At 45.8% G+C, this 24561-nt stretch overlaps 1 protein-coding gene across 1 annotated transcript in view; it reads left to right on the top strand.

Moving 5' to 3' along the window:
• Positions 1 to 24561, top strand: part of LOC119658982 (cadherin-87A) — a 582773-nt gene that overhangs the window by 337751 nt on the left and 220461 nt on the right. The gene's annotated exons all lie outside the window — the stretch shown is intronic.

Here is a 24561-nt window from a genome sequence, read left to right as displayed (position 1 = left end):
GTTCAACTTCTCCTCTTCTGAGGGCAGCAGGTTCATTTCACTGCCCAGTCTTGCTTTTTTGCGATTCCTATGGGGACCTCAGTAGGCTTACCACCAAATGTGTCCTCCAAAGTATCTTTCCTTGGTTTCTCCCTGTGGACGTGCACAGATATGCTACCAAATCTTTAATTGATGAGACAGTTACGACGTTTAACTGCCCCAAGAATCGGTCGTCTACCCTGCTCGTGATGAGTTTGCCTTTGCCCTCTTCCTTGCTTCTAAGATCTCCCCATAGCCGCGTGTGGAGTTCCAGATTTTGAGTGATAAGGAGGCTTTTCTCCATCTCAATCGCTATGGCTTTGAGAAGGTAGACCGTCACAATGTGTGCCTCTGGTATATCGTCCCCAGCACATGTCGACAGTTCCATTCTCTTCCATCCTGGAAGTTTATGGACTATCGTGTCCTCTCTCGCGCTGTCTCCCAGTATACGACCTGGTCGAAAGCGCATGCCGGTGAGCACGAGCTCCTTATTCCATACTTCACACGGCTTCATAAGGATGAAGTCCTTAATTATTTCCTGCTCCTCTTGAGTGAGAAGTAGCTCCCGACTTGACCGCCGCGAGATTTGTCCTTACTTGGGCTCGTGTCTAGATCTCCTGGGATGAAGGCTTAGGTCTGTTCTGACCATTCTTAAGGGTCTTCTCTGCTTTCAGGTCGTCCTTCGACTCGCGGAGATACCATTTAACACCTACGTTACTGAGATCTGTCTCCTTTTTGATGTCTGATATGGTGACTTCAGACGTACCTTTGCTCATCCCAGCTTTTTGAGCGCAGTACACCAATGTTGATCTTTTTGGGTGTGGTCACTTGGTTTTTGGTGTTTGTGTGTGGCACGGGGTCCTGTTTGTTCGATTTGTTCGTTTGTTTTATTGTATTGTTCATATGATTCTCACGAATATGGGGGTTAGGAGGTCCACCGTGCCATAGCCGCCCTAGCACCATAACGTCAGGTTTGCTGAAGCGACCAGGTATCAGTGAGGTTCCGCTCAAATACAGTCAGTTAATCCGACTGTAAACTATTCATTGGAGAAGGTGTTTTTCGAATCTTCGATTTAGATAGTTTTGTTAATGTGGCTGCGATGATCGTGGAAGTATTGGAAAAGAGGCGTCTTTGATGGTATGGTCATGTTTTGGGAATGCCCAGGTTTTTTGATGAGAGTTGCACCGGTCAGGCTGCTGAGTTTTTGAAACAAACTCTATGCAAACTGTCTTCCTTGATCTGTAGTGTTCCGAAGTGGTATGCCGAACCTGGAGATTCATGTAACAAGGAACGCTCTGGCAGCCGAGATGGCTTCTTGATCGGGGATTGGTACTACTTCCGTGCAATGTGAGAAACTGTCTACCATGGTCAGGGAGTAGCATTGCCCCTCGCAAAGGTCTCGACTGGTGCAGTCACATGTCGAGTCACTTTTGATCGCTGACAATTATTGCAACCAATTCCAATGTAAGTTAAGTAAGGTCGGATGGTACCAGTAGATACATCGCCCCATAATTTGTACTTGACCCACGGAACCTGGAATTACTTTAGCCGGAGTCCTGTGTTCCCCTGTTGTAGCGTTTTGAGCTCTTCTTCCGCGAATTGAGACACTGCAAGCTTTACCTAGTTGATAATTGATTGCAACTCCTCAACGCATGATAATGCGTCCGCGACAACGTTGGGTCATCCGGTTACGTGTTTAATATCGGTGACAAACTGTCCATTATAATCTAGATGGGGAATTAACGTGGTGAGCACTCCTTCTTTTTGTAGAAGGCGAAAGTTAGCGACTGATCCGTAAAGATGGTGAACTCCTTTGCCTCAACTATATGACGAAAGTCTTTTATCGCGAGGTACATAGCCAATAGTTCCGGCTCGTACGCTCCGTATTTACGTTCCGCTGGACCGAGCTTTCGTCAAGCTTCAAAGAAAGCCAGTAGTTGCCAGCGACAATTAATCCGTTGTTCCAATCGCAAAGTCAGATCATCGCAGAAAATATCGAAAAGCGCGTCAAACTTTGGAGGTGCAAGCAGTTCCAGTGTCCAGTTGATTGGCGAATCTCCTTTGATTATGCCTTGAAGAATCTCGTTGCTGCTCTGAGTAAAAAGTTAACATACTCAAGAATGCTCTAAGCTGCTTCACGTTGCTTGGTTGCAGGTATGATTGGATCGCGTTGACTTTAATCGGCAAGAGAAATGTCCCCATCTTTAAGACAAGGTATTCTAAGAAACTGACCTCGTGCTGACCAAAAACGCATTTGCTTGGATTCACGACTACTCCGTTTTGCTTCAACCTTTGAAACAGAGTTCTTTAGTGGCAGTCGTGTTTTTTACGTGAAGTGACCAATATGTAATCGATGTAGGCATAGCAGAAGTCCAAACTTCTCAAAGCCTCGTCGATGAATCTTTGCGACGTTTGCACTGCAAATCGTAAAGGCCGAACGGTGTTGTGATGGCAGTCTTTTGTATGTCTTCTTCAGCAACTGGGATCTGGTTTAATCCTCTTATCAGATCTATTGTTGAAAAGACAGTTACCATAGTGCGTTTGGGCGAAATTTTGGATGTTCTGAACCGGGTACTTGTCGGCAAAAGTCCGGGCCTCGAGTGCGCGATAATCTCCGCACAGTCTCCACTCATTATTTATTTTAGGCTGCAAAGGTGCAGTCCACGGACTGTTTGATGGGGGCGCCAATTCTACCTGGATCATGGTTTTGAATTCCTTTTTCGCGATGTCCATCTTGTCCGGAGTTAATCGTCTGGGTTTTAAAGCAACTGGTTGTCCTGGCGTTGTGACTAGATGATGCTTAATTCGATGACACGCCATTTTTCTAGTTCCATTCGAACGAGCTATTTCCGGAAACTCATGTAGGATATCGTGATAAGGGGTTCATCCAGTACTTGTTGTGATGGTCGGGATTGTACATTCTGCCATCTCTCTTTTTCAGGTAAGGTGAGTTGTTAAATCGCGAAGGCAACCGTGCTGAAGATCCGGAAGGAGTCCGTATTGTGCTAAAAATCCGCTCCATCTGTGGGTTTTGAAACATCCGCTATAATAAATCTTCATAAGAAATCCCGACGAAGGTCGAAGCTGAGATTAGCGATTCCGTATGTAGCAATTGGTGTTCCGTTGGCAGCCGAAAGCTTTCTACATGGTTCTTGGAATTTTAAGCGTGGATAAACACATATATCGGCACCTGTGTCGATGAGAAACAGGTTCTTGTATTTTGGTCGAGCATAAACAGGCGGCAGGAAGACGATGAAAAGGGGCCGTTTGCCACTTTTAACGGCCCCCGATGGCATTTCACGAAGTTCAGTTACACGGTTTCACACATTTGGTTGCTACGGCATTAAATCTCCAGTGATACCAGCATATACTTTGGGGACGAAGACTTCTGGGCTGTGAGTTGATTGCGAATGAGAGCGTCAACGTTTACGAACGGAAGAACTCTCGAGTTCGGACTCCTGTTTGACTATTCGAAGCTCTGTAAGCTGACTTGATAATTGCTGGACTAGTTGCGTTAAACTGATTTCCATTGCTGAAGGCGAGGATGTTGTTTCTGCGATGCTTGACGGAAGTGTGGCGTAGACCTTATCAGCCATAATCGGTTGAAGAACATATGGCAGGCGTCTTAACCGTAGACTTCTCATCAGCGGGTCCGGAATTGGGAGGGTTCCTCATCACCCATATATATGTCCCTCATGAGCTGTCGCCTGGCTGCCACACAATTGCTTTATTAATTCCCCGCGTAAGCGGTTATATGAGCTATCTATCACGGACTCTATAATTACGTCGCGGACTTCGGTGACACGTCGCGGTGGCAGCACCATTATGACTTGCAATTTTGCTGCTCTTTTATCTTATACCTCACAAATCTTGCCTCCACGATTTTAAGCCGAATTTTAGGGTCGTGAGAATTGAAGTCTGGAAAAGTTGGTACCCAGTTTACCGCAGTCGGACGCATGCTGCGTGTTCTCGGCATTCTCGTTGTCACTGCTTTTACGTTTACCTTGAACCCGGCAATTTTCCTTTTTTAAATTCGAGGCACCACTTTAGAAATTGCCAGGTTAGGTTGATAACAGAAGTTAAATGATAGCCGTGTTTATATATTTGATATGTTTATTTAAAGCCAATATTGATCCTGCGAGCTGTGAGCCTTTTCTCGAGTTCGAGTGATTGCTCTACTTAACCCTCTAGCAATTAGTTAAACATCGAAGTCGATAGTAAATGACCAAAAGGCCGGCCGAAACAATGGCGCCTTGATACGCTGGACTGCATCTAGATTAACCTTTAGTAGAACGAAATGGTGCAACCCATCACGATGAACCGATGAAAGGGCCAAGAAGAAGAAGATTGTGGAGGGTGTCACAGGTGGGTTATCTACAATATTTTAATTGTTATAAAGCCGGGTCTGTCGGGTTGTGGAATATTACTACAAAAAGAATGCCATTTTGGAAGTTATTTAAACATTTGAAAATTATTTTATACCATTCCTGCAACCATAGAAATTCCCACATCAAATACATTATTCCCTACCACTTTCATTTAATTAATTCCAACCTGGCTTAATGGCCAGATTTAGGTCGTTTGTTTTACTGGCTTCAATGATAATTAGGATTTGATTTAAATATATCGCATTGTCAAGTATCTCAAGTCGTATATTGCTGCAAATATGGACAAGGTACCACAATGCACTCTACAATTGATGGCGGAGCTTCACCAACTAAGTAGCTTCGAGCAGTATGTCTACGATACCCATCATATGACTTCCTGATGGATATGTCAACTCACCATTTTTGGCGAAAATACTTATTTATATATATATATATATATGCAATATATTATATATATTCAGTTACATGGAAAGACATTGATGCATAAAACTTTCAATTAGAGGGAGAAATGCGTAGAATAACCACAACGCCATACCCTTACATTAATGTGCAGACATTGTAAGACTATAAAACTCACGAGGTGGCATTCAGGATCGTGGTGGTTGTAGCACAATATGTTGCTTCTTAGAGGATGTGCTGATAAGGGAAAGAACCTTAGGACTAAGAAGACGAGTCAAACACAGACACTCAAGAAGACAATTTTCGAAGAAATTTTAATAACTCCATTCGAAGGAAGGGTCTGAGTGGGAAGAACTTTCCAAACTTCTATCCATTGTACCTACACTATCTGAGTTCCATGGGCAGAGAGACAATATAGAGAAATGAGTGGAGGGCTCATACGTTTTCACTTTGCAAGTAGTGAAAGGTCAAGAAAACTTCCGAAAAGACACTTATATTGTCTTGTACTACAACTTCCATAGCTTCCAAGATCAGCTCCGCTGGGCAACAGGAGAATGGCGAAAGGAAGGACGTTATTGTTAGTATTGTTGTAATTCAAAGTTGAACTCAACTTAAACTTATGTAACTAAGAACATGTGCTCCATGTCGTCGAAGGAGATTTTATGCTACGCTTCCTGCACATAGTAGAGGAATACATCGAAAGTATTAAGTGTAGTTCGTAAAGATGGCGTTTCTATGTGGCGAATGTATAAAATAGTTGGGATGAATGGCTGCCATTACTCGAGCCGTACTTGTAGAGTACCAGAGAATGGAAGACAAAGTTTTCGGGAACTTGAAATTATTTGAAAACCGTCGGAGAACAAAAATATTTTGGTTGCTTCCTGGGCGGGGGTGGAGCTATGAAAGCAGCTCAAGCGTTTGATTCCAAGCAATTTGAATACATTATTTATCTGAAATAATTATTCAGTTTGGCTTTCCTGTCCTTCTGTAAAAAGCGTAGCTCGTGGGGTGTCCAATTTATTGAGTTAACTTTAGCCGATGGATCATTATTAATGAAAGACGTTCCAATTAGTGGCCTTTCAGCTTCCTGACTTAATTTTATTTGAGAGAATCGGACAAAGCAATGCGGTCGATTACGTTTTTTTCGTAGAGAAATATAAAAATGTTAGACAGGCGAACTGGTGGTTTATATACATATATGTATATGCCAATACCGAATGTCAGTGAGCATGCTTTCCCTATATGAGGCATTGAAGAATGTCAGAAGTTTGGGATCCTCTTCAAGAAAGCATCAAGCAGCCAGGAAGGACCTACGATGTCCATTTCAATTAAATGACAATGTTTTTTTCCACAATTCTACCCAAAATCACTTATCCGACATAACTACAAACATACATTGTGCCCGAAAACTTTCTTTCCACCTAAATGTTTTACGTTATGTTCTAGACAGAGGTCGAATTTCGGAATTCTTTTGCAAATTGTAGACATATGCCTAGGAGGAATTTCATGGTGGGCATGTTCGTATGTGGTATTGTTTTTATATTGAAACATGTAGCTTAACCTTGTCTGGCAGATACTTTAGAAAATTCAGGTGGAAGTATTTGGAAATTTTATAGCTTACTTAACTTAGAGAAAATAGGAAGGGGTGAAAACTACAAAATAATTCATTAGAAACCTGAGTGTTTGAATCTCCCCAATATGATGACCAATGTTAATAAAAGCAATCAGTTGTTTGGATTTTGAAATTCTTGATAATAGGACCTACACTTCGCTACTGTTGAGAGAAAAATATAATCCCTAATCATCTACATTTCCCGGCTTTACTAAATTACATTTAAAGGAATCTGGTGATTGTCCTAATTTTATGTCGTTAACAGTTTCTAACTATGGGCCTCACCTCAGCAAGGATATCTTGTGCGGTTTACACTCCTTTCCAACAATTCTGCTTCATATAACTCAAAGGCAATCCGTTGCGAAGTCAGCAATGCCAATAACAGAATCGTGGTGATAAATGTGTTCTGCCTCCAAACAGCTCTTTTGGAGGTCGATAATATATAATCATAATAATAATCTGTCAAAAGAAGTTGCACTGTATTCTATAAGAACTATAGTTCCCTTTTACTGGTCATAGTATACCGGTTAACTATAGTACATACATATGTCGGCCAAACCTATCTGACATCTGGTATTAAGAATTCTCCCAGGGGCCCCAACCTTTCGCACAGTTAGACTTAATATTGGCTAACGATGGTCAAGTTAATACTTACCGAAATGAGGGGTTGGTTTCGGTTCTGGATTTGACTTTTGTTATTTCTTCAATAGCTCGCGAGATGTCCTGGAATGTCAGTAAACACTATATTCACAGTGATCACCAAGCAATATTCTTTGACATGAAAAACAAGCCAAGCTCGTCCAAGAATGAGGAGAGCCTCAGGTTTGTCTGTGAAAGCGATTGATGAGCAAATATTCATAGATTTGTAGTTGAACGAGGACACTATGCCAGGAAATCCTTCGGCAAGAGCTTTCATATCACGGAGTATATCGCAACGGCATGCGATTCATCATTGGTGGTCCAAGGGTAGTATAGGTCCCAGGGCGAAACGTGGATTGGAACCTGGGAAACGCCTACTGAACCAACACCAACAGCTCTACTGCAAAACCTTATCTCCACCTTCGCGTGGTGACCGCTGGGAGCTTTTTCTTAACGAAAAGCCGCGGACGGAGAAGGATGAAAGCGAGTCTCTCGCGCCTAAAAACGGGACAAATTGTACCAACTGGTCCTCCAGGTTGGGGGTTGGGTAGGGCTGACAACCCTACACGGAAAACCGAAGTTACGAAGCTATAACAGGAGCCCGGCAACGACAAAGGAATAACGATTTGCGCATTTTCTCATAGAACGTGTGCTCCTAGTACAGAAATGAAGATGCCAAGCAGCTAGTTGATACCCTGTTCGAATATATAGCTGATGTAACAGCGTTGCAGGAGATGCGTTGTACAGAGACCGGTTTACTGGAGAAGAGTCGCTACACCATATATTATAACGGCCATCCGGAAAGTGGTCCACAAACATACGTGGGCCTGCCCAGACGGGACCACCTTCAACCAAATTGACCACGTGTCGATCGAACGCGCAATCTCTCAGCCTTGAAGAATGTCAGATCATATAGGGGGGCCAATATAGACTCGTATCACTATCTCGTTGGTATGGTGCTCCGAGCTCGAATAACAACACCAACCAGAATCCCCTCTGGCAATCAGGTGAGAGTGAATACTGAAGCCATCCACAACACAGCCCTCCGCAATGCTTATAAGAGGGAAATGGATGCCGCAATAGCCGCAGTCAACACAGTCAACATAGATCCTGGAGATGAATCATCAATAAATGATCTTCACAATCACTTAAAGAACGTTATCATAAATACGGTCACAAACTTATTTGGCCGCAGCCGCAAAAAGAGTCGGAACGGCTGGTTTGACGATGAATGTAAGCTAGCAACGGGACGTAAGAATGCTGCATGCCGAGTAATGTTGCATTCTCAAAGAACACGGGCACGCGCAGAGACTTACCACGAACTCCGGCGAGCGGAGAAGCGACTCATCAGACGGAAAAAGGAAGCCTGGAAGAACCAACAAGTCTGTGAACTCGAAAAGCACAGGGAGCAACCGCACCAGGCGCGCAAGTTTTACCAACAAGTCAGCAGGATGAAGCCTTATACACCTCGATGCTCATCCTGCTGAGACAAAGAGGGAAATCTCTTTTCCGACAGAATGGACATATTGGAGCGATGGGTTGAGTACTTTGATGAGCTACTGAACAACCAGAACATCGGCGAATTGGAGGTCCCGCCAACTGAAGACGACGGACAAATACTGCCACCACCAAGTTTAGGAGAAACAGTCCGTGCAATTCATCGGCTAAAAAATCATAAGTCGCCAGGAGCCGATGGAATTACAGCCGAATTGGTTAAATATGGAGGCGACCAGTTACACCAAGTGGTTCATCGACTTGTGCTCAAGGTATGGGACAGCGAATCAATGCCTGACGACTGGCAACGAGGCATAATCTGTCTCATACATAAAAAGGGAGTACCATCTATAAAATATTCTCCACTATCTTGCTAGGCCGGATAGCCCCATACGCTCAGAACATCATTGGCTAAAAGGGTTCACTCCAGGCAAATCAGCAACAGATCAGATTTTCTCTGTGCAGCAAGCGATGGAAAAACTATTGGAATATGGACACCAGTTACGACATCTATTCATCAACTTTAAAGTCGCCTATGATAGCATAGCCAGGGTAAAACTGTACACGGCCATGGGAGAATTCGGTATCCCGACGAAATTAATAAGACTGACTAGGCTGACCCTGAGCAATGTGCGGGGCCAGATAAAAGCAGCAGGATCACTCTCAAGACCATTCGACATCAACAACGGTCTACGACAAGGGGATGCCCTATCATGCGTCCTCTTCAGCCTGGTCCTGGAGAAAGTGATCCGTGATGCTGAGGTAAATGCAAGGGGTAGGATCCTCTTTAAGTTCACCCAACTACTGGCCTATGCTGACGATATCAACATCATGGGACGAACGATCCGAGACGTACAAACTGCCTTCATCCAGATCGAGCAGGTGGTGCGAGATTTTGGGGTGCACATCTATGAAGGCAAGACAAAGTATATGATAGCGACGTCAGGACCAAAAGCCAACCAACCAACCACATCAAACCGCACTGGCCAAACGGGAAGAATAAAGATAGGAGAATACAACTTTGAGACCGTTAATAATTTCTCCTATCTAGTGTCGAAAATCACAACCGACAACAGCTACGATGATGAAATCCGCGCACAGTTGTTGTCAGCCAACAGAGCCTATTTCAGCTTACAAAAACTGTTCCGCTCGAAACGTCTCACGATAGGGTCAAGCCTCTTACTGTACAAGACTATGATCTTGCCAGTCCTCATGTATTCCTCGGAAACTTAGGTTCTTAGAAAGGAAAATTGCGAACTCTTGGCCGCGCTCGAGAAAAGAATTCTCCGAAGAATTTTTGGCCCCCTACATGAGGATGGACGATTCCGTAGCCTACACAATGACGAAATCTATGAGCGATACCATGACCGTCAGGTTGTGGATAAAATCCGGCTCAATAGTTTACGGTAGGCGGGTCACTTAATCCGTATGGATGAGGATGATTCCACCCGGAAAGTCTATAAGGGCAATATCTATGGTATAAAAAGAAGACGGGCAGATCCTGCCTGAGATGGAACGATGGCGCAGATCGGGACGCCAGACAGATTTTACGGCGCAAAACCGGGATGTCTGGAGTTCCTTATTAAGGCAGGCCTAGACCGGATACCGGTTGTTGCGCCATTGATGATGATGATGCTATTCAGCGATGCGCAGTAGAAAGGCCAACTCTTGTTGAAGTAGTGAATTGTCTGATCTTCGGTGGGCGTGTTATTAAACCAGACGAGCGGCCCAGAAAGCAATGGGTAGGACTGACCAGGAGGCGAAGCAACGTGTTTAAAACGAAGCTCGAAAAAACTTGAAACTAGCTATACAGCGAAGCAAGAGGGCCTGCTTCAAACAACTCTACGCAGAGCCGGATATTGACCCATAGTGAAGCGCCTATGGAGTCGCAATGGGAAGATTCAAAGGTCAGGCAGCTCAGGAAACTGCATGTCCCGATCTCCTACTGAAAATTGTAGAGGGTTTGTTTCCTCAAGAGAGCACTAACGGTTATCGGTTACCCTACCACGAACCTTTAAATCTGGCTGTAATATTCCCAGTAATAAAGGAAGAACTGAAGCTTTGCAGTAGGCTGGTAGTCAGGAAAGCAACACACCTAGACTGTATACCAAACAAAGCCCTTAAGCTGGCTGTTAAGTCGAGATCATACATATTTTTAGAGTTTTTTAAAACACGCGTGGTGAATGTCATCTTTCCTGAGAATGAAAATGACAAAGATTAGGTCTTACTTAAACCTGGTAAGTTTTGTGGTTACCCATCCCCCTGCAGACATATATGTCTATTGCACATTATGGAGCGAATAATCTATAACAGATTGCTTCCAGTTGTAGAGAGTTTAAACTTATCAGGCCGACAATTCGTCTTCCTTTCGGCCAGATCAACCGTTGACGTGTTTATACTGATTATTGGCGTAGTTCAAAATGCGATGCATGGAAAGGGTGGCACTATCAAGTATTGCGCAGTGATTACTCTTAATGTGCACAATGCATTCAACTCAGCCAGATGGAACCTTATAAGGAGGTGTATTGCGGCGATTGGAGTAGCCAGTTATACGCTTGTCGATACTTTTGTAACAGGTAGAAAGCTCTTGTACGACACAGACAGTGGACCTAGAGAACACATTTTTTAAGCAGGTGTCTTATAGGGCTCTATGCTTAGACCGTTATTGTGGAACATCATGTGTAATGATGTCCTTAATATCCCAGCTGCTAACGAGGCTATAATAGCGGGTTACGCCGAGTACATAACGGTGATTGGCAATGCAAAGCATCACTGCTATAAAGAAGTGACTGAAATATGCAGTTCTTGCACTCGCGAAGAACGAAACAGAGGCGATGCTTGTCACGAACCGCTGTAAGGAAACCACTGCTGGTATCAGAATGGAAAGCATATCCTCACTTCAAAACAAGCAATCAAATACCTTGGAGTGATGATAGGTAGATGCTGGCATGCCCCTGACAAGGATAATGGCAAATGCTGGAGGCTCGAGATGTATCCATAGGTTATTTATAGCTAGAGTGATGAGCTCTATACTGCTCTACGTAACGCAAGTTTACTACATGCAATGCTCAAAAAATGACCGCAGCCCATAGAAAGACCGGCTTAAGAGTGTTCGGTGGTTTTAGAATCATCGCAGACGAAGCGGCCTATGCCGTAATTGGAATGATGGCGATCGATTTTCGGCCGACGAGATGACGCGTATCTATGATGAATCCGATTCTTCTTCTGATCGGTACGTGAAAAGCGGCGAAAGATTTAAACTGGACAGTGGTATTCCGTAGGATCGGGAGTATGCTTTCTTTCATTGTCCTAGGTTTGCAAAGAACAGGATGAGTTTAGATGCGTGCCAAGAGAACTGCAATGCAATTAACTACATTGTGGAGTGGACTCAGTGCAGTGCAGTGGTGCAGTGAGAAAGGCAGATGAGGCGAGAAAGACGGGGTTGCGAATGCAATCGACACATCTGTCTATGGTGTATATTTCCGCCTGTAATAAACTGTTGTGCCTAATCATTTGTTCAAAGTACGTTTTCCTTAGACCAATGATATATGTATGTGCCCGCTTCCTCTACTGTGAAGGGTCCGTCAGTGAATCAGTTAACCAGTTGCCGGTTTACTCTAACTTACGTAAAACTTCTTATCGAAATGAACCCTCGTTGTTATGTTATCCCTTGGTATCAGGATACCGCCTAGAAAGAATATCAGTCCTCTTTCGATTTAACTAGCTACCTTCATCGCTGATACTGCCGGCCACTCTTTCCACTTCTACATATTTTGCTTCTGATGTCATCGCCCACCCGTAGATGAGTCATGTTGTCATCCAGGCACCTTATAAAAGAGAGGCGGTTTTTTGTCCTGGGATAATAAGAAATATTATTCTTTCTACTTCCAAGTTTGCCTCAATGTCGAAGCAGATTATTCTGTGTAACCAGCATTCCGATCCACTATTATCCACAGACTTTCTAAACATTGACCATTTCGCCTGCATCTCTTTGTGAAAATGAAAAAGTGCTAAACTTCAGCAAGCAACATCGAAGTTAGACTTCTGAGGATGCTGTAATACTAGTACCTAAAAGCCTTTAGAATGTAATACTATATAATTTGATAGCTTCACTTTAGTTTGAACCTATCAGTAAATGGTATGAAAGCAATCTTTCTTTGGGTTACTGTTCAGTTGCGCCTTGTGGCACTAGGGTATTCTCGAATTTGCTTCTGTAGATTAATACCATCGTCGATACAACCGATGTTTGTTAATTCTTCCAGAAGATCGTTCACTACGTTGCTCTACATTAGTACCCTATAGAGTGAGATGAGGCCAGAATTATGTGATGTAGAAAGAAAATCGTGTTGAGAGTTGCAGGAAATTGATGGGAAACGGCAAAGATGCCGCGTAGAAATTTATTATTATAATTTCTATTTCAGAATCGCCTGCTTTGCCAATGTTTTCGCCGTCATTTAGTATCAGTTGAATCCCTGCTACGTTTTTTTATCAGGAACAGGAAAGGCAAATATACTTTGGATCTTAGGATTTCGCAGGCTCAGTATGCCAAATTACCTTCTTACCTCCTCCGGATAGAACGGTATATACAACACTATTGCAATGCCTTTCTTGGGAATCGCTTACGCAATTCTCCAGTCATAGCTTTCGCGCGGTGTGGTTCACTTGAGCTATTCTCCCTCTGCGACATCCTGTTCGTCTTGAATTTAAGTCTAGATCATCCTGCGCATACTCCTTGCTAGTCTAACTGCATTCTAACCCATCTGGTTTCATAACTTTGGCAGTACCTTCTGGGATAGTTTTTACCTAATATTATTTGCAGAGGTCTTACATTTTCATCATGCAGTTACTTTACTTTCCTCTTGGGCAGGCAAAACTACCACCAGGTGTTACCTTAGTATGCCAGCCTCAGCACATGCCGTCCTTTTCCCAACCTAGCAATTTAGGAAATAAGGCCCTAACGTGTTGTGCATTGCATAGTAAAGTAACTTTAGCCCTGGTAGAAGTTCTATGTCATCGGTCTTTCATATTTGTAGAGCCATTTCCCTCTTTTTTGTCTTATTCTTTATTATCACAAGTCTCCCAAATAACCCTGGACATTGTTCAATGTATATTAACTGTTTTCACGTAACATGGACACTACTGGTTTAACGTCCATATGAGAAAATGAAACCAGGCGACCAAGACACCGTGAACTTGGGAAGGCTCCAACCGGCGCTAGAGAAAGGCACTGCACAAGAAGGTGAAGCCCCTTGTGACGGCGCATCCGGACGTGGCTGCACCACCAGGTGCGGTAATGTCCAGAGAAATCAGACGTAATTAAGCGGAATCGGTAACCCCGGTGAGAACCACACTGGACGCAACAAGCTCCTCTGTCAGTGGTAATGCACGCAAGAAGCGTCAGACCAGCACATTTGGGGCAAGGCTGCGCAAAATCCTTAAAAGGGATGCCCAAGTTGGACTCTTTTAAAAAACCGGTGGCACTTTCGCGAAATTGAGACTGGAATCAGTACAGACCATCTTGGAACCAACCCGGAGAACTGGTGAGAAGTGGAAAGCGGAGAGTTGGTGGCTCTTAAACTTCCTTCAACACGTAATTGTTACAAGGTGAATTGGTACACTGCAATATGTTTGTTACCAATGGAAAAATGAGAGCTGCCATAATATTCTTTGAACACTTCAAATCACATGGCATGGATGACATTTATTCAGCAATGCTAAAGGAAGGTATATAACACTTAGAGCGACTTCTATGAAATATCTTTCTAGTCCAAATCGAAATATGTTTTACGTGCTCACCTCTTGGTAGAAGGTTTAGATAGCTTGGGAGGAGGAAGCTTGGGAAAGATGACTATTCTAATCCAAAGAGCTTCAGGCAGATCAGCTTGACATCATTCTTGCTGAAAATGTTTGGAGAGAGAGAGAGAGTTGAGCGCCACATTCGTGGGAAGGTTCTAGAGTCGCACCCACTAAATGAAAAACAACATATTTACCAACGTGGAAAGTCCTGGGAAAGAAAAAAAAAGATAGAGGTTGCAGCTCTGAAAGGTGAGTACGTGATGGGGCTGTTCGTGGACATTGAAGGGGCGTTTGTTTGTCCGCCTTTCCAAAAACTTTATGATGCCGCCAGAGCGCATCGCGCCAATGATACTTTAATTAAGTGGATTTACGCTATGCTAACGCAGAGATTGCTGTGTACTGAAGTGGGTTTTGATCGCTTTCTGAGAATGGAAGCTACGAAAGGCGGCCAGCAAGAAAAAGTGTGCTATCGCCACTTGTAGGAAGTAGTTTAGTTTTAGTTTAGTTAAATGGGGGGAGCCGCAGCTCCGAGCACTCAGGCCATTATTAGGCCCATTGTACTATCCCCGTAAGTTGCCTATTCAATGGCTTCCCGCCTACGGTGTTCGCAGGCTTTAGCGAATCTGAGAACATTCTCAAGAGGCAGAGAGTATGCAGATTCTTCATTGAAGAAAACCTTGCCAAGGTGTCTTCGTCTGAGATCTGAGGATGCCGGGCAGCTGCATAAAAAGTGCAGGGCTGTCTCCTCCTCCTCCTCACATTGGCTGCATACAGCCGGAACCACTACCCCAATCTTTTCCATATGGTAGTTAAAGGGGCAGTGTCCCTTCAAAAGCCCTATTAGGGTTTTCATGTCCCACTTCTTAAGGGACAACAAAAATGCCGCTCTAGTGGCCCTAGGCTCTTTCACAAGGATTTTCGCTTGCCGGCAAGAGTCCAAATTCCTCCACTCGCTTGCGTGAATCCTTGCAATTTCACCCTTCAGAGTAGACTTGACAGTAGATGGTCCGATTCCAAGAGCTGGTTCTGGGCCCACCATTGTGGATCCAGACCCTCGGCGAGCCAGTCTATCATCCCCCTCATTACCGGCGATGTTAGAGTGCCCCGGCACCCACATCAGGAGTGTTTCGTTCAGTCGGTCACGTTTCAGCAGCACCTGATGACAACTCCACACCAACTGGCTTGATATGTTGTTGCCATTTAGTGCTGATAATGCCGCCCGACTGTCGGAACAGATTCGAATGGTGCGACCCCTCCATTTTTGTCGCAGACATTCTTCTGCTGCCACTGAAATGGCATATATCTCCGCCTGGAATATGGTCGTCATTTTTCCGAGGGGTCGGGCCAGTTCTATAATCGGATTCTCCGAGAACACGCCTGCACCCGATCCATCCTCCGTGACTGACCCGTCGGTGAAGATTATTAGGTCTGTAATCTGAAAAGACTCATGGCCACTTGTCGACCATTCTTCTCTTTCGGTGATTACGACAGTGTATGTCTTTTCAAAGACGAATCTGGAAACCATATGATCGGTCGGCATCAGGGCTACCGGATGTTTTTCAAGGAATTTCCATATAGACGCATGCTCGTTGGATTGGCCGCCTTTCCACGCCCCAATTGTATCGAGCCTATATGCGTCGTTGGTTGCTTTCCGTTTCACCTCCAAGTGGATAGAGGGTAAATTTAGGATGGCTTCAAGTGCTGCAGTCGGCGTAGTACTCATTGCTCCAGTAATACTTAGGCAACCAAGTCTCTGAATCTGCGTTAGCAGCTTCCTGCTGTTAGCAAAGTTCAGTCTTGGCCACCAGACGATGCATGCATACATCAAAATGGGTTTTATTATGGATGTTTTCATCCAATATATCTGTTTAGGTGAAAGTCCCCAGGTCTTACCTATCGCATTCCTACAGCACCAGAGCAATCTGCAGGATTTGTGGTATTGTTTCTGGGTATGATACTTCCACGTTAACTTGGAGTCGAAATGTACTCCTAAGTACTTGACTGTTTGTGCCAGCTGGATTTCCGCCCCTGCTAAGGTGGGTAGCGTATAGCTGCCCCACCTGACGTTCCTAGTGAACATAACTAGTCCAGTCTTCCTAGCGTTCACCGTGAGTCCATTGCGGAGGCACCAGCTGTGGATTACATGCAGAGTTGCATTCAAGCGGTCACATACTGTGTCCGCAAACTTGCCGGTAATTATCATATTAAGGCTAGGTCGTCCGCAAATGCTTGCGCGAAGACTTTTTTGTCCTCCAGGAGCCACAGCAGGGTATCCATCACCAAGAACCATAACAGTGGAGAGATAACCCCTCCCTGTGGGCAGCCCCTGAGACATCCTGCTTCAATAGACTTCTGGCCGACCGATATGCGGATTTTTCTCTACTCTAGTATGTGAAGGATCCAACTGATTAGCAGCGGTTCGATTCCATGCTGTCTTGCCGCATCACAAATTGCCGCAAATGAGGCATAATTGAAGGCACCTTCGATGTCCATGAATGCGCCTAAAGCGTATTCTTTATCGGAAATCGCCTTTTCAATTTTTGCCGTAAGTTCATGGAGTGCTGTCTCCGTGGTCTTTCTGGTAGGCGTGTTGCCTATGGTGAAGTGGCCATTTAGGAATGTGTGTATCCCTTATGAACCGATCTACTAATTTTTCTAGTCCTTTTAGCAGAAAGGACGTTAGGCTGATCGGTCGAAAGCTTTTTGCGTCTGTGTAGGTGGGTTTTCCTGGTTTGGGAATGAACAACACCTTCATATCCCGCCATTTAATTGGAATATAACCGTGTGCTAGGCATGCACGATATATATTCCGAATGTGTAGACCCAGGGCATCCATTCCTTCTATTACTAGCGCAGGGATGATGCCATCCGGACCTGCAGACTTATATCTGTGGAACGAGTTAAATGCCCATTTCACTCGCTCCAGTGATACCACTTTGCATGCCAAATTCCAATCTCTCGGTTGAGGGCTGTGTGGCGCGGCAGGATCTGCAGCATTTGAAATTTATTTCGGATGTTGCGGATGCGGACGGGTAGATGGCGCTGAACGCGGAAACTCTCCACTCACTCGTTTTCAGAACGCACCGGGGGAGTGGAGAACCAGCGGTAAAAAAATGCCGTTGGTTGGGACAGTAAGGACCGCATGGACATAAGTCGGTCTCTTCTGTATCCAACCGCGGCTCCGAACACTTCGGCTCGCTCATAAAAAAATAGGAGAAATAGGCAGTGTGAAATAGTAACAAAGTGTGGTGCATTGTTTTTAGATAAATGCTTTTGTAAATAAGAAGAAAACGGGTTATAATTTATTTTAAAGAAAAAGACTAAGTGGTTAAAAGGTAAAGTAAAAAATAGGTGATCGATATTGGAAGAATACAACAGAATTTAAATTGTATTTAAAAACTGTAACACAAACAAAACAAAGACACGCAGAAGATCAACTAAAGTGGTGACCCCGATAGAAAAAAGTGACAAATTGTCCGCCATCGCCACCATTGGTGAAGTTCTATTAACGACAAAATTCGTCCGAGCAACACGGCAAAAATAGAACTTCCAAACACCGAGAAATCTATCAAAAACATCAGTAGACCGTACGGCAAGCGATTTTCACGCGTTCGCATCTACAGTTGAGTGTCGAGTGCCGTTGTAAACATCACGAAAACGTGTCGCATCTCCACATCCCGAGTCGGAGCAGAGGCAAGAAAAAAACGCGAGAAAACTTTCTCTACACAGTGTACTGCGCGACCCACGACGGACCCTCACCAGAAGTAGATTTTCACGCGACTTCCCGTACGCGCGCCCTCCTGCACAACACCTTTCACGCACCGGACCTGCCATCATTGCCACGACCTTCCGACAATCTTTGCAGGAAATACTATCCGCGCTTCAGAAGTGTTCCCAATGTGTGTGGGCGGATTAATGGCGTAAAAATAATAAATCCGGAAAATCAGAATTGGGCAGAGTCCAGCCCGCGAGCAGGTTCAGAGCAATTTGGCGCTGCAGCGTTCGGAAAGGATAAGTTGAACAACCGCCTGGTCTCCTCGCAGTCAGTGGCCGCGTCATTGCCGTCGTCATTTTGGTGAGCACATTTTCCTTGAGGCCGGTTTAGTCTTAAACGTTGAGAAGTGCAAATTCCTTCAAAAACAGGTGAGATTCCTCGGCCACTCCATTTCCTCTGAAGGAATACAGCCCGACCCAGACAAGGTGCAAGCAATCACAAGCTTCCCGCGTCCAAAAACAGTGAGGGAGTTGAGGAGGTTCTTGGGCATGCTAAACTTTTACCGTCGTTTCCTGCCCAAGGCCGCCCATCACCAGTCCGTTTTGAACGCGTACTTGTCTGGCCCCAAAACAAAAGACACACGAGAGATTGTGTGGTCTGAAGAGGCTGTCTGCGCGTTCAATAAATCCAGACAGCAACTGGCTGATGCTACACTTTTGGCATTTCCTCATCAAGATGCACCCCTAGCCGTTTTTGTTGATGCCTCTGACATCGCAGTAGGTGCTGCCCTTCACCAAAAGGTGGACCAAATTTGGCAGCCGTTGAGCTTCTTCTCGAAGCAGTTGAATCCCGCTCAACGGAACTACAGCACCTACGATCGCGAACTGCTCGCCGCATACCTGTCCATCAAATACTTCCGTTTCTCCCTAGAAGGCAGGCCGTTCACAGTGTTCACGGACCATAAGCCTCTCACGTTCGCTTTGAAACAGAAGCCCGACAAAGCGTCCCCTCGTCAGCTTCGACACCTGAGCTTCATAAGCCAGTTCACGTCAGACATCCAGCACGTGTCCGGGAAGGACAACATTGTTGCTGACGCTTTGTCTCGTGTCTCCGAAGTTAACATCCCCGCCTCACTCGATTTCTCGGCTATTGCCAAGGCGCAAGTGGATGACGCAGCACTTCAGAGCCTCAAGTCCAACCCCAAATACAAATTTCGGGAGTTGCCCATCTTCGGCTCAAACCTCTCGCTCAGCTGCGAAGACTCGGAAAAGGGACCTCGGCCATACATTCCGGCCACATTTCGCAAGGAAGTGTTCCACGCAGTTCACGACTTAGCACATCCAGGCATCAGGACAACAAATCGGCTAGTCACCGAGAAATACTTCTGGCCCTCTATGAATAAGGATGTCAATTCCTGGGTCAGAGAGTGCATCGCATGCCAGAAGTGTAAAGTCTCCAGGCATGTAAGGAAAGAAGTGGGCTCATTCCCCCGCACTACCAAGCGTTTCCACACCATACACCTCGACATAATAGGGCCTTTGCGAGACTCGCACGGTTACAAGTATTGCCTCACAATCATCGACAGGTTCACGCGGTGGCCTGAGGCAATACCTCTGAAAGACATTACGGCGCAATCTTGTGCCGAAGCCCTCTGCCGAGAGTGGATACCTCGCTTTGGTGTCCCTGCAGTGATCATCACTGACCAGGGAATGCAATTTGAGTCCACCCTTTTCTCCGAGTTAGGCAAACTCCTGGGTTTTAAACGCCAGCGGACTACTGCATACCACCCGCAGTCCAATGGGATGCTAGAACGTTGGCACCGGACGCTGAAAGCCGCCATTATGGCACGCGACGACCCGTCCTGGACTCAAGTCTTGCCTCTCGTCCTACTCGGCCTTCGTACAACCCGCCGAGAGGAATTTGCTGCCAGCCCCGCGGAGCTGGTATACGGGGAGAACCCAAGACTCCCAAGCGATCCGGTCTTCGACAAGAGATCGGGTCTCACGGAGTCGGGGTTGGTGCGTCTGCTGAGGGACAATCTCCGACGCATCAAAGCGCCACCACCCACTCGACACTCGTCCATACCTGCTTGTTCGCCCAAGGAACTGGACACGTGCACGCACGTGCTGATCAGGACGGATGCCGTCCGGAAGCCGCTGCAGCCTCCATATGAGGGCCCGTACCGCGTTCTCGAGAGGGGAGAACATTTCTTCCAGCTCGAGATCGGTGGTCACAAAAAGGCGGTCTCTTTGTCCAGGCTGAAACCCGTGTGCGCCCCGAAGCAACGTCGTGTCCGCTTTGTGGATTAACGGCGAACGAAGTTCGGGGATCCGTCGCCGAAACCCCCTAGGTTTCGTCTGGGGGCGGAGTGATGTGGCGCGGCAGGATCTGCAGCATTTGAAATTTATTTCGGATGTTGCGGATGCGGACGGGTAGATGGCGCTGAACGCGGAAACTCTCCACTCACTCGTTTTCAGAACGCACCGGGGGAGTGGAGAACCAGCGGTAAAAAAATGCCGTTGGTTGGGACAGTAAGGACCGCATGGAAATAAGTCGGTCTCTTCTGTATCCAACCGCGGCTCCGAACACTTCGGCTCGCTCATAAAAAAATAGGAGAAATAGGCAGTGTGAAATAGTAACAAAGTGTGGTGCATTGTTTTTAGATAAATGCTTTTGTAAATAAGAAGAAAACGGGTTATAATTTATTTTAAAGAAAAAGACTAAGTGGTTAAAAGGTAAAGTAAAAAATAGGTGATCGATATTGGAAGAATACAACAGAATTTAAATTGTATTTAAAAACTGTAACACAAACAAAACAAAGACACGCAGAAGATCAACTAAAGCTGTATGCACCTGTTGGCCCCGAGATTAGATTTTGGATGCTGCCTGGGAAGTGTACTTCAAGCAAATGCTTTGAGGTTGCCTCAGGAGAATTAGTCTCTTCGCAAAAGCGTCTCCAAGATGATCGTTTAGCCGATTTTATGCTCTTCTTTAGAGCCTTCTGTGCCTCTTTATAGCGATTCTAGCTAGTGCTTGATTCACCCTTCAGAGCACGATTAAGGCGCATCCTTGTCGTTCTCCTCTGTTTTGCCAAATCCGAGTTCCACCATGGCGTTTTACCTTTTTTTTTGCATCTTAAGTGGAGAGCTTTCTTCGAAAGCTTCTCTCATGCTAGTTGTGATCATCTGGGTTGTCTTCTCAATTCCAGCAATGGATTTGATGCGCCTCCCAGGGATCGTGACTCGGACGCTCAATTCAGTTTGATACATTACCCAATCTGTCTTCCTCGGATTCCGAAATGGAGTGGGTGGAGGTAGATCCATGCCCATAACGAAATCAATGCGTCTGTGATCCGAGAGTGTGATATCGTTTGATACTCTCCACTCTCCGATCAGAGCCGCGATGTCAGGAGATGCCACCGTGATGTCGATGACCTCTCGCCTGACCACGTTGAAGAAAGTGGGTTCATTACCCACATTTAGGATCTGCAAATCGGTTCCTACTAGATACTCCAGTAGTCTCGATCTTCTTGCATTGATGTTCGAACTTCCCCAGCATATGTGGTGAGCGTTGACATCACATCCTGCTATTACCCCCATGCCTCTACTTTTGACATATTGGATAGCTCTGATGAATGTTCCACTGGGAACGTCTTCTGCCTCGTAGGGGAAATATGTAGAGCACCATAGTATCTCTTTATCTCCCTGTTGACTTTTTATGGTTAGCTTAGCCGATGTGGTGTCGCCATTACATTGGTCGTTTACCAGGTTAGCCTGGAAGTCTTTGGAGACTACCATGCAGGTGCGGGGTCGATCGCTTCCATTGGCATACAATAGGACAGCATGTTGGAAGTATAGGCCTCTGACTGCCCCACCAACAACCCACGGTTCTTGTATGAGGTATATAAATGTCTTGCAGCTATTGATCCGACGACTGATAAGTGCAGTCGCCGCTTTACAATGCTGCAAATTTACTTGGGAAATGTGGCACCTCATTTACGTTTCAGATGTAGATGCCGGGGGCTGCATGTTCCCTTCAATAGTTTTAGGAGCCGACACTTGTAACGTGACGGTCCCCAGCCCATAGTAGAGCCGGCAACCCGATTTTTCCCGAACTTTCTTAACATCAGGTTCGGGAACACCGATAGTGAGAAAAGTTCTCGGCCCATCGGTTCTCTCTCCTGTTTTGCTGCCTAGCAGCAACCAGGTGGAAGTGTTAAGGTTGTTCTGTACACCAAGTTGTTCCAGAACCCCGACACCATTTCGCTCTTCTTCTGGAAGCCAGAGAAAGCACTTTTTGATCGATGGCAGCTCAGAGACCCTTTTCAAGGTTAGTCGCGCACCCTCCCACACATCGTTAAGGGAGGAGCAGTACTGCCTGAGCCACTCGTTCGTGTCTTCGTCGGCAAAGTTCAGCCGTAACATTTTACGGTATACACCTACCGACTCAAAGCAAAGCTTAATGCCTTGCGCAGACGCAGTCCTTACAGCTAGGAGGAGTTTCCTCCTAAGCTGTTCGCACTGCTCAGTATCGTAGCCGGATGGATTAGAGTCGTCATCAGGACGCATCCATCGGCTTCGATAGCCTTGACTGCAATTGAAGGACTAGCCGTTGCCGGCGAGCCCTCTTTGCCGCCTTTTGTGTCGAAGAGTTAGGATCGTTCCCCTTAGCCACAGGTGCCCCGAACGCTCCTTTCTCCTCCACCTTGGCACAGCTCTTTGGTTGTGCGTTGCCTGGAGGCGGTTTGCCCGAAGGCGGTTTGCCCGGAGGCGGTTTGCCCGAAGGCGGTTTGCCCGGAGGCTGTTTGCCCGAAGGCGGTTTGCTTGAGGGCAGTTTGCTGTCCGTGGACAGGTGCTTACTCATGGGCAAGACTTTAGCCTCAGCAGGTGGCGCCGATTGGAGCCTGGGGTCAGGAGTACTGACAGAAGGGGCCTGCTTCGGCTCATCCTTTAAGGACTGGGTCCCAATTGAATTGGTTCCCACTTGGATAAGTGGGGAATCTGAGTCTAGACTGAGGTTCTCCATCGGTGAGCTCAGGGTTGCCCTTCACTCGGGGTTGGATCGTCACGATCGAAGTTTAATTGTGTTTGCTTAGTAGCCATGGCCTCAATTTTTCCGGGGAAAGTAAGTCGATCTCGGCAGAGCCCCTTTTTGCCGAGACAAGGCTAGTTGAAACTGGGGGTCGCCTGGTACCCAGAGTTCACCGTTTACGGCCACATCTTAACCCCTGTGACCATTCAGCCCTCGGCATGGTAGTCACACCTTGGCTTGGGGTTTTGATTACCGCTTGGCTTCAGGTGTCACCTCCCGTTTCCTGGAGGATCTTCCTTACTGAGCTCCCTCACCACGTCAAGGTAGGTAATCGTCGAGGGAGTGTAGGGAGTATGTAGATTGACTTGCTACTATGAGAAGTGCAAAATTTGCCAGTACACGCTCCACTTATGCTGATCACGTGGCTGTGCTTTCTGTTGACTGGGATCTCGGAAAGGTAGTGTTGAAATATATAACGTCTTGTTGATTTGATTGGCAGTTGGTACCTCAGACATGGACTTTAAGTGAATCCAAATAAAACCATAATGGTGTTGTTTATAAAAGAGAGGATTGGATGGAGTTTACCTCCCAGAGATGAGGAGTGCAACCCTTCAACTCTCCGCATAAGTGAAATATCTGGGTGTCACTTTTCGCTTCTTTGGAACATGTAGAGGTAAAATTGGATCGAACTCTCATAGACCTGATGCTATCATTTGACCGATGTTTGCTTATGCATTCGTAGTGTGGTGGATTAATAATAATAACTGTTGGCGCAACAATCCATATTAGATCAGGGCATTGAAGTGTGTTAGAGCACCTCATTCAAGACCTTAACGGTACACTACAGTACACTGTAGGAGGCAATGTGGTCAGCATTGCGCTCGCCCGAGATTATTACCCTGACTTGACTCAGGCACTCAGGCTGAGTCGACTGGTGTCCGACATCCAGCCACGATAACAAATCCCTTTACCACCAGTGAGATTTGAACTGCGACCTTCCGTATGACAGCCAGAGCTTTAACGACTTGAGCCATTCGCTGGATTAAGGCAAGAAGGAAAAGTTTTGACTGTAAACTAGCCATACTGCAACTGTCTGTCCGGGTATTATCGGTACCATGAGCATAATATACGGCTCAACTCTAAATGTGTTGTGAGGAAAATCTGATTTCCGACAGAATGGGCATATTAGAGCAATGGGTTGAGTACTTTGATGAGCTACTGAACAACCAGAACATCGGCGAGTTGGAGGTCCCGCCAACTGAAGACGACGGACAAATACTGCCACCACCAAGTTTAGGAGAAACAGTCCGTGCAATTCATCGGTTAAAAAATCATAAGTCGCCAGGAGCCGATGGAATTACAGCCGAATTGGTTAAATATGGAGGCGACCAGTTACACCAAGTGGTTCATCAACTTGTGCTCAAGGTATGGGATAGCGAATCAATGCCTGACGATTGGCAACGAGGCA

Source organism: Hermetia illucens, chromosome 6, assembly GCF_905115235.1.
Source record: "Hermetia illucens chromosome 6, iHerIll2.2.curated.20191125, whole genome shotgun sequence".
Classification (NCBI taxonomy): domain Eukaryota; kingdom Metazoa; phylum Arthropoda; class Insecta; order Diptera; family Stratiomyidae; genus Hermetia; species Hermetia illucens.
This window is presented reverse-complemented; position numbering and strand designations above follow the sequence as displayed.